At 38.4% G+C, this 8,595-nt stretch overlaps 1 protein-coding gene and 1 pseudogene across 1 annotated transcript in view; one reads left to right on the forward strand and one right to left on the reverse strand.

Moving 5' to 3' along the window:
- The window catches only part of LOC105980398, a 48,252-nt pseudogene extending 47,095 nt beyond the window's left edge, over positions 1-1,157 (reverse strand).
- Sntg1 (syntrophin, gamma 1) overlaps positions 1-8,595 on the forward strand; it is an 852,919-nt gene that overhangs the window by 162,121 nt on the left and 682,203 nt on the right. The window lies entirely within an intron of this gene.

Below are 8,595 nucleotides of genomic sequence, written 5' to 3' on the forward strand. Positions count from 1 at the left end.
TGCTCTACTGTTTGAGCCCAGTGCCACTTCCAGTTTTCTAGTGGTTTACAGGAGATAAGAGTCTTACAGCCTTTGCTGCCCTGGTTGGTTTTGAACCACGATCCTCAGATCTCAGCCTCCTGAGTAGCTAGGATTACAGGCATGAGCCACCAGAGCCCCACTCTTGGCAGAATACTTCTGAACCCAGCCTTTACTCTTTGACTCCAGGTTTACCTCCTCTAAGCACTCTGGATGAGCTATCTTTGGAAACACGATAGGCCCATGTCTGACACTAGTTGATATGCATGTCCAGCCTTGGATATGAATGGTTTTCCATAATGGTGACACTTCAGAGCCAACTTCTACAGCTCTGCAACCCCTTTGCCACATTTTCTAACATGGTACAGATACACAATAATATTGATAAACATACTAGAGCAACTCTTACACATGCATCTGAACTTCCTTAGTCTTTTTAAAACTGTTTGGAGTCACTCCTCCCTCACTTGGCTCATTTACTTCATCTCCAGTCTTCAAATGGGCAAAGTATTATGATACAACATGGCATGATACGTTATCTTTGCCAATAAACAAAGTTGTTTCCCACAATGATAGCAAGTAAACATTTCCTGTTTATACTTTTACACGTGTTTCTTTAAACCCTCTATAGTCTTTCTCCGCCCTGCCTGCAGGTAGGACAGGAAAGACTGCCTTTATCCACATCTCTAAATGTGATTGTTCCTCGAAACTGCCTGCTGGTTCCCTTCCAATACGATGAGCTTGAGATTTGGGGTTTAGGCTGAGTTTCCGGCTGCTGTTTCCTCCCACAAAGTTTATGCTTCTTTGATAGTCTTCATCTTTTTCTTGTCTGCTTATTCTTTTTCCTTGGTTAAAACTCAAACCTGATCTTTCAAGTGGCAGCTGGCTTGATCTTTCTCACCTTCATTCAGTAGGTAGATTGTTTTGAAGGATGCTGGAAAATCACTTACTGCTTCCCAGGAAGAGGCAGATGATGAGCCACTCAGGGAGTCATCATGAGGAATTGTATGCTAGAAACTGTTATCCTTTATGGGACACAGGGTCCTGCTATTCTTAGCTCCTATGATCCTGGAGCTCCTCTGCAGTTTAGGAGAGGTGGGTCCCGAGGTAGCAGGCACAGCACCAAGCCTGGAAGACATCACTCCCTCTCCACGCCTAACAATTTCAAATGAAGGCTCTGGCCCCACTGTCACCACTTTGCCTGCTCTGTCTTTCCCACATGTTGTCCCTCCATTTCTGTGCCCCTGCCCTCTCTTATTCTCCCAAAGACAAATAAATGAACAAACAAAACAAACAGAAAAGAAAAGAAAAACAGCAATAAAGGACAAATCCTCTTGTTTCTATTTCCTGGAGTTCATTTCCACAGATACTATTTTATATGTTCGGATGTGCCTTGCCCTTTTGTGTTCCTCTTTTAAGAGTATCCTCCTTTGGTCTCACTGTGTGTGAATGTCTAAAGTTCTGAATGAATTATCACTTCTCTATGTATTTTAGGTCTAGCTTCCACATATGAGAGAAAACATGAGCTGTTTGTCTCATTGCGCTTGGGTAAGCCAAAAATTATTAAGCATTTTTATGGTTGAAAAAATGAAAAAAGCCCTTCTTGGTATTTCACTTCTGAATAAAACCTTTGAGATTTTTCTAGGCAATTTTGTTCTCCAACTGTAAACTGTGGACCCTGAAGAATGAGAACTTATGCCGAAGGACCCTTGGACCTATACAGGCTGCAAATGCAGTCTGCGGGGTCTGTGAATAGCATCCTACAACAAAGAATGTGCTTTCTATGGTTATAAAGGTTTGGGTTATTAATAAGAGCAGAAGCATAGAGAAAATTTTTTTCATATATAAATCTTCATCAATAGTTTCTACATAAATTGCCTCATGTAGTGGTGCTGGTCTGAAAAGAAGCTATGAAGATCTTGCTGTGTGATAAAATTGTTCAATATTCAGTAAGTCGAAACTGCACATTTTAACTTTACTTGCAATGATATGTATTTAGCCTTATCATTTCCTCCTTGGCTCTGTGTGGTGATCCATCCACTGTGTGCAACAGCCATCATTTCTTTCACCCACTGAAAGCCATTCAAAGTTTCTATTTTTTAGCTTTTACAAATAAAGCTCCTGTAGGTGTTCACTTCTGTATATATATGAATGTAATTTTTTTTGCAAGGGTAAAGATTTGAGAATGTGATTGGTGGATTGCATAGTAATTTCATGTTTGCATCTGGTTTTGTTGTAGTTTGAAGAGGTTATTATGATGGAACTCAGTTCATGCATATGAAGCAGACAATCCACTGGCCTTTAACATATCCATATAATTACATATCTACAATTCTAGAACATTGTTGATAATAAAAAGAATTCTCCCATAATTAATGATGCCTCATATAGCATCTTGTGCTTATTGGCTATTTATCTATATTCCTTGAAAAAATATCAAGTCAGAGCATTTTTTTTATTGTAGAAAATTGGATTAGACAGGTATAGCAGCTCCATCCTGTAATCTTACAATCTGGGAGGAAACTACTGACCAATCATCATTCTAGTCTAGTCCACATAGAAAAGTTCTCCAGACTCCATCACAGTTAATGAGTGCTCACACCTGTCAGCTCAACAATGAAAAGAAGAATAAATAGGAGGACCGCAGTCCATGCTGGGCCAGGCATAGTATGGACCCTATTTAATAAGCTATCTAGAAAGGAGCTGGTGAGATGGTTAAAATAGTAAAATGCCTGCCTAGCAAGCTTGAGACTCTGTGCTCAGACTCCTATACTGCCTCTCCCCCAAATCATAGCAGGAAAAAAATTAAATAATTTATCACCTCTTGAGTATTTTTTGTATATATTCTAGCTACAAATGCCTTTTGTAGTTTTTGTTTTACTTTCTGGATGATGTCCTTTGAAGTTCAAAAATGTAGTTTGTCGCGTTTTTATTTTGTTTGTTTGTTTTGACTTGCTTTGTTTTGTTTTGTCAGCACTGTAGTTTGAACTCCGGGCCTTGTTTACATTCCTGTGACTAGCGGTGGTTATTTTATGCTGACTTCAAACTTCAATCTTCCATGTCTCAGCATTCTGAAGAGCTAGGATTGCGGAAGTGAGCCAACAGGGCAATGCTGGTATAAGGGATTTTAATTGTTATAATATCCATTTCTTCTTTCGTTGATCCTGCCCTTTGTGTCAAATCTAAGAAACCATTTCCTTATTAAGTCATAAAGAATGGTTCCTAAGCTGGCTGCTGGTGTCTCACATCTGTAACTCCAGAGGCTGTGATCAAAGGATCGAAGTTCAACGCTAACTCAGGGAGGAAAGTCTGAGACTCTTATTTCCAGTTAATCACAGAAAAAACCAAAAGTGGTGCTGTAGTTCAAGTAGTAGAGTGCTAGCCTTGAGTAAATGGAATTTAGGAACAGTGCCCAGGCCCAGAGTTTGAGTCCAAGGATGAGAAAAATATTGCCTATATATTTCTTATTATTCCATTATTTTAGTTCTAACATTTAGAGCTTTGATGGATTTTGAGTTACTTTTTTTATTGTTGTTGTCGGTCATGAGGCTTGAACTCTGGGTTTGGGCACTGTCTCTGTGCTCTTTAGCTCAAGGCGAGTGCTCTACCACTTGAGCCACAGTGCCAGTTCTGGCTTTCTAGTGTTTTATTGGAGATAAGAGTCTCACGGACTTTCCTGCCCAGGCTGGCTTTGAACCATGATCCTCAGGTCTCAGCCTCTTGAGTAGGTAGGATTACAGGCATGAGCCACTAGGATTGGGCTTGAGTTACATTTTTAAATGGTTCAAGGTAGGAGAGTTCACCCTTTGTTTTTATCAGAGAGGTTTGAACTTAGAACTCCAGCAATACACTGAAGCAGGTGCAGCTGAACTCAGCCTACAGTATCTTCTCTGCTCTCATCAAGTATAAGCTAGGGATTTTAGAAGTGTCCAAACTGATGGAATTCTTCCATTATTTTAGTTTTAAATTCTCTCCCACTTCATCTGCTCACTCGTGGCAGTCTGCTGACCCTTAGCAATTTTTTTTATATCAATTAGTATGATCAAATCACCTTCTGCCTGTAGTCTCCTGATGTATTAGATGGTCATACTGGAGCTTGTATTGAAACAAACACAACCATGAGAGCAGACTAGAGATGTATAAACAGATATCACTACTGGGTATAAAATTATTATGTATTTTCAACATTTGAATACACAACAAAATTCACAGTTGAAGTATAAAAAGGAGTTACTTTTGTTCCCTAAGTCATCACATACTAAATGACAAAAGAAAAAGAAATAATGATTTCTAGGAAAATTATACACAACCATAGTGTGACCTGATGGAAACTGTTCTACATGCAAGAATAGTTGAATGAAAAGGGGTTTACTCATTGATTTTTTTCATCATAGAGGTCTTCCAAAGAGAGATGAGCCAGCACTTGCATTTTGGAGACCACTTGTGTAATGATCATAGATCTAAGTTCCTCTGGCAACACCTTTCTCACTTTGTAGCTTGATGGCATCTCACGCTTGAGTGTCTTATTATCCTGTTTTCTTCTTTTGAATTCTCATAATTTGTCTTCTAAGACATATTACACTAAATTCTTAAAAACATTTTTAGACTATAGGCCCAAAGTCTAGGAGTCTCTTATTAGAGCTTATTTACCTAGCCCCACATGCCAAATAAAAACATATGGTGAAGGACAAGAAAGGAGATTTATCACATGAGAGCCATGTAAACATTGAAATTAAGAACTTCAACCTTGTTGTGGGGTAGAGACATTGGCTTCAAGTTAAGTAGGAAGAATTGGGCCAAGAAAGGTATGCATAGTGAAAACAGTCCCAGGAGTCATAGGTACGGGCCTGAGCTTGTTTGACCAAAATATCTCAGCTTTTTGTTTTGGGGCCTTGGAGGATGGTCTCTAGCTTTTGGCTGTTCTCAAGATATAAGAAGAAAGCATTGCCTGTCTGCTTATCAGTTTACCTATTTTCACAAAAGATATTCTGTGTAGTTGAGATTACAGGAATAAGCTATTTCATTGTGTTTCTGTATTTTTGTTTTTTGCTGTTATGAATCTTTCTCTCAAGTTTTTCTCCTGTAGCTAACCAGTAAAATGTAGATCTACTCTCATTTTGATTGCAATGCTGGGTATTTGAGATTACAGGTCTGAGACTTTTGATGCATTCACACCCTTCATACTGCTGAACCTTGATGCTTCTTGGGAAACAGTTGAGACAGTCTTTTTCCTGGAGAAGCAAAAAACCATTCTGACTATAAGGCTGATATTCAGTGTACATATAAAAACCCTTATAAATTTTTTTGTTTTTTTATTATTTTATTTTATTTGTGAAGATACTGTACAGAGGGGTTACAATTACATGGGCAAGATAATGCGTACATTTCTTACCAAGCATTGCAGCCTCCTCCTTTTGTTTACCCTTCACATCCCTTCCCAGCCTCCCCCCTCCCCCCAATCCCAATCTTTCTCCTTTCCCCCCTTCCCCCCACACCAACGTTGTAAAGCTTGTTTTGGACATGACAACTTGTACTTCTCATTGTTGCAACAGGTCCACCTGTATCTTTAAACAACTGGTTTTTCCCCATCTCCTCCTCAAGTAATACTGACATCAAATATAGTGAAAGCAGGGGTTATACTGTGGGGGAGGGACATACAAAGCAACAAAGAGATAATCTTATAAATGCATTAGAAACACATGCATGAAAGAAAAAAACATTAAGATACATATCTAAGGGTTCATTTTCCTGACATCACATTATCTGACCTTTTCCGCTTGACTCATACATATACTAGATATTGCAAATAAGGGAAACCATGGGACCTATGTTTCTTTGGGCCTGGCTTACTTCACTTAATATAATTTTTCCAAGTTTTTCCATTTCCTAACAAATGGGGCAATGTCATTCTTTCTGATGGAGGCATAGAATTCCATTGTGTATATATACCACATTTTCTTGATCCATTCATCTACTGAGGGGCATCTGGGTTGGTTCCATATCTTAGCTATGGTAAATAATGCTGCAATAAACATTGCTGTGCTGGTAGCTTTAGTGTGGTCTTGTTTGTAAACATTTGGGTAAATGCCCAAAAGTGGAATTGCTGGGTCATAGGGGAGTTCTATGTGAAGTCTTTTGAGGAACCTCCATACTGCTTTCCAAAGTGGTTGAACAAGTTTACACTCCCACCAACAATGAAGTAAGGTTCCTTTCTGTCCACATCCCCTCCAGCATCTGTTGTTGTTAGAGTTCTTGATTTTTGCCGTTCTAACTGGGGTGAGGTGATATCTCAATGTTGTAAAAACCCTTATAAATTTAACTCCTTGATAGGAAGATTAAATTAAATCAAATCCTATCCATGGCAAATTAGTTAATTGTATAAACCTGGATATTTTAATACTTTTTCTATCACGTTTTCTTCTGATCTGTAAAATAGAGACAATTATGGCACCTATTATTATAAAAATTGGATAGGATAATACATGTAAGATATTTAGACAGTATTTGGTATAAATTGAGTGCTAAATTGATGTTAATAGATTATATGAATTTCTCACTATTACCAAGTAAGTGATGACTGTAGAGAAAGATCTAATTCGCATATACAAACCAGCTACAAAAAGAGAATTAGTTTACTTTCTGAGTCTCCCCATCTTCATCATCATATCTGATGTGCTTATTATTCCTTCCTTTTCTTCTTTCTATCAGGAATTTCCTTAAACTTTCCAAAGCAAACCTATCTCTGTCCTTGGAACTCATGCCTCTTACATAGTCTAGGTTATAGCCTTGCTTGAGTTTTATTTTTTCTCTAGTCATTTATTTTCTTGCTCCTACTTGTTATCATTGGCCTGTCTGCCATACCACAAAACTGCATTTGCAAGGTAGAAAAGTTAATTTTTATGTCTAGAAGCATACTCTCTTCTTCAGCGGCTTTATCATTGAAAATTCAAATTGTGGCCCAAGTGACCATCCATGACTGGGTTTTGCTCCCATATCTCTGACTTTGTCTCCTGCATATGCATGTGCCTCTGGCCCTTGAACAATACAACTACTCATCTCTATCTCTGCTAGCCACTTATGACTCTAGTTCTTTCTGTGAGGCTGAGCTCTCTCTCTCTCACACACACACACACAAACACATATTTGCACCTTCAAATTATTCTTTCCTTTCTGGTATTTTTGTTCTTTCTCCTTTTCTCTTTCCTTCTCTCTTTTTTCTCCCTTCTTCCATCCTTCCTTTCTTTTTTTCTTTCTGGCTTTTGTTTTCCTTCTCTCTCTTACTCCCTCCCTCCATCCCCCCTCTTTCTTTCTCCCATCCCCACTTTTTCTTTCTTTTTAAAATGCTGGTACTAGGGCATGAAGTCAGTGCTTCAAGTTTTACCTTAGCTTTTGTTGCTCAAGACAGAGTTGCACCTCCACTTCTAAATTTTTGCTAGTTAGTTGGAGATACTGACAATCTTTCCTGTCTGTGTTGGTTTTGAACTGAGATATTTAGATCTCAGCCTCCTAAATAGGATTACAGGCATGGGACCACCTCTGCCCAGCTATATTTCTTTTTGTTATGACTATACGATAACATTCTGTGGCTTTTACCTTTTGTACCTTTTCCCAAAGACACCAGTGTGCCACCTTACTTTGAAGTACCTAACATTACTCCTTTCTCTATTCCATTACTTTTCTGGTTATGTTTCAGTGCAAGCAATTTTAATGAAGTCCGACAAAGTTGAAAACATTTTTTCTTTCACATATGTGTTTTTCACCACTTTATCTCAAAATTCAAACTAATACAATTACTTTAAAAACTCTACTAATTAACACATCATTACACTTCCAAGTACATTCTGAACCTAATTTAACTTTAAATTTACCTTTAAGCCATTAAGAAAATAAGATGAATGGAAATACAATCACAGGCCATATGGTGGTTTCTGGTCTCTTCATTTTTAATGCACAATTTTCTTCCAAATGGGCTTGTTTACTTGGTGCAGTGTGAAATTAATCTGTTTCTTGAGCTACCTTTCCAGCTCTTACATCTTATTAAACACTGTAAATATTCTTAAATAGTCTTCTATTTGTTTTTGTTTGAGCGTGTGTGTGTATGTGTGTTCCCGGGACTTTAACTCTAAACATTTCTGCCAAGGATAGCTTTGAATTGTGATCCTCAGTTCTCAGCTTCTTAAGTACCTAGGATTACATGTGTGAGCCATCAGTTTCTAAAACAAAAATTGCTGACTGCCAGTGGCTCACACCTATAATCCTAGATACTCAGTGTTAGGTTTTTAAAAAGAGGTAGCCGAGTAAAAACAGCACTACGCATGTGGTATTCAGGTAAGGGGTAGGTTTATTTATCATTCCGGATGGCACCAGGCCATTTTGGTCCTCCACGTGGTGGGGAAAGGCCTGGGAAAGAGAGCTGGGAGAACTGGGAAAGAGAGAGAGCTGGGAAAGAGAAAGAAAAGAGATAGAAAAGAGAGAAAAGAGATAGAAAAGAGAGTGTCTGGGAAAGGTGGGAAAGAGATAGCTAAGGAAGAGAAGAGAGCTCAGAAAGAGAATAGAAGGAAAGAGCTGAAAAAGAGC

Source organism: Dipodomys ordii, unplaced genomic scaffold (assembly GCF_000151885.1).
Source record: "Dipodomys ordii isolate 6190 unplaced genomic scaffold, Dord_2.0 Scaffold9, whole genome shotgun sequence".
Classification (NCBI taxonomy): Eukaryota; Metazoa; Chordata; class Mammalia; order Rodentia; family Heteromyidae; genus Dipodomys; species Dipodomys ordii.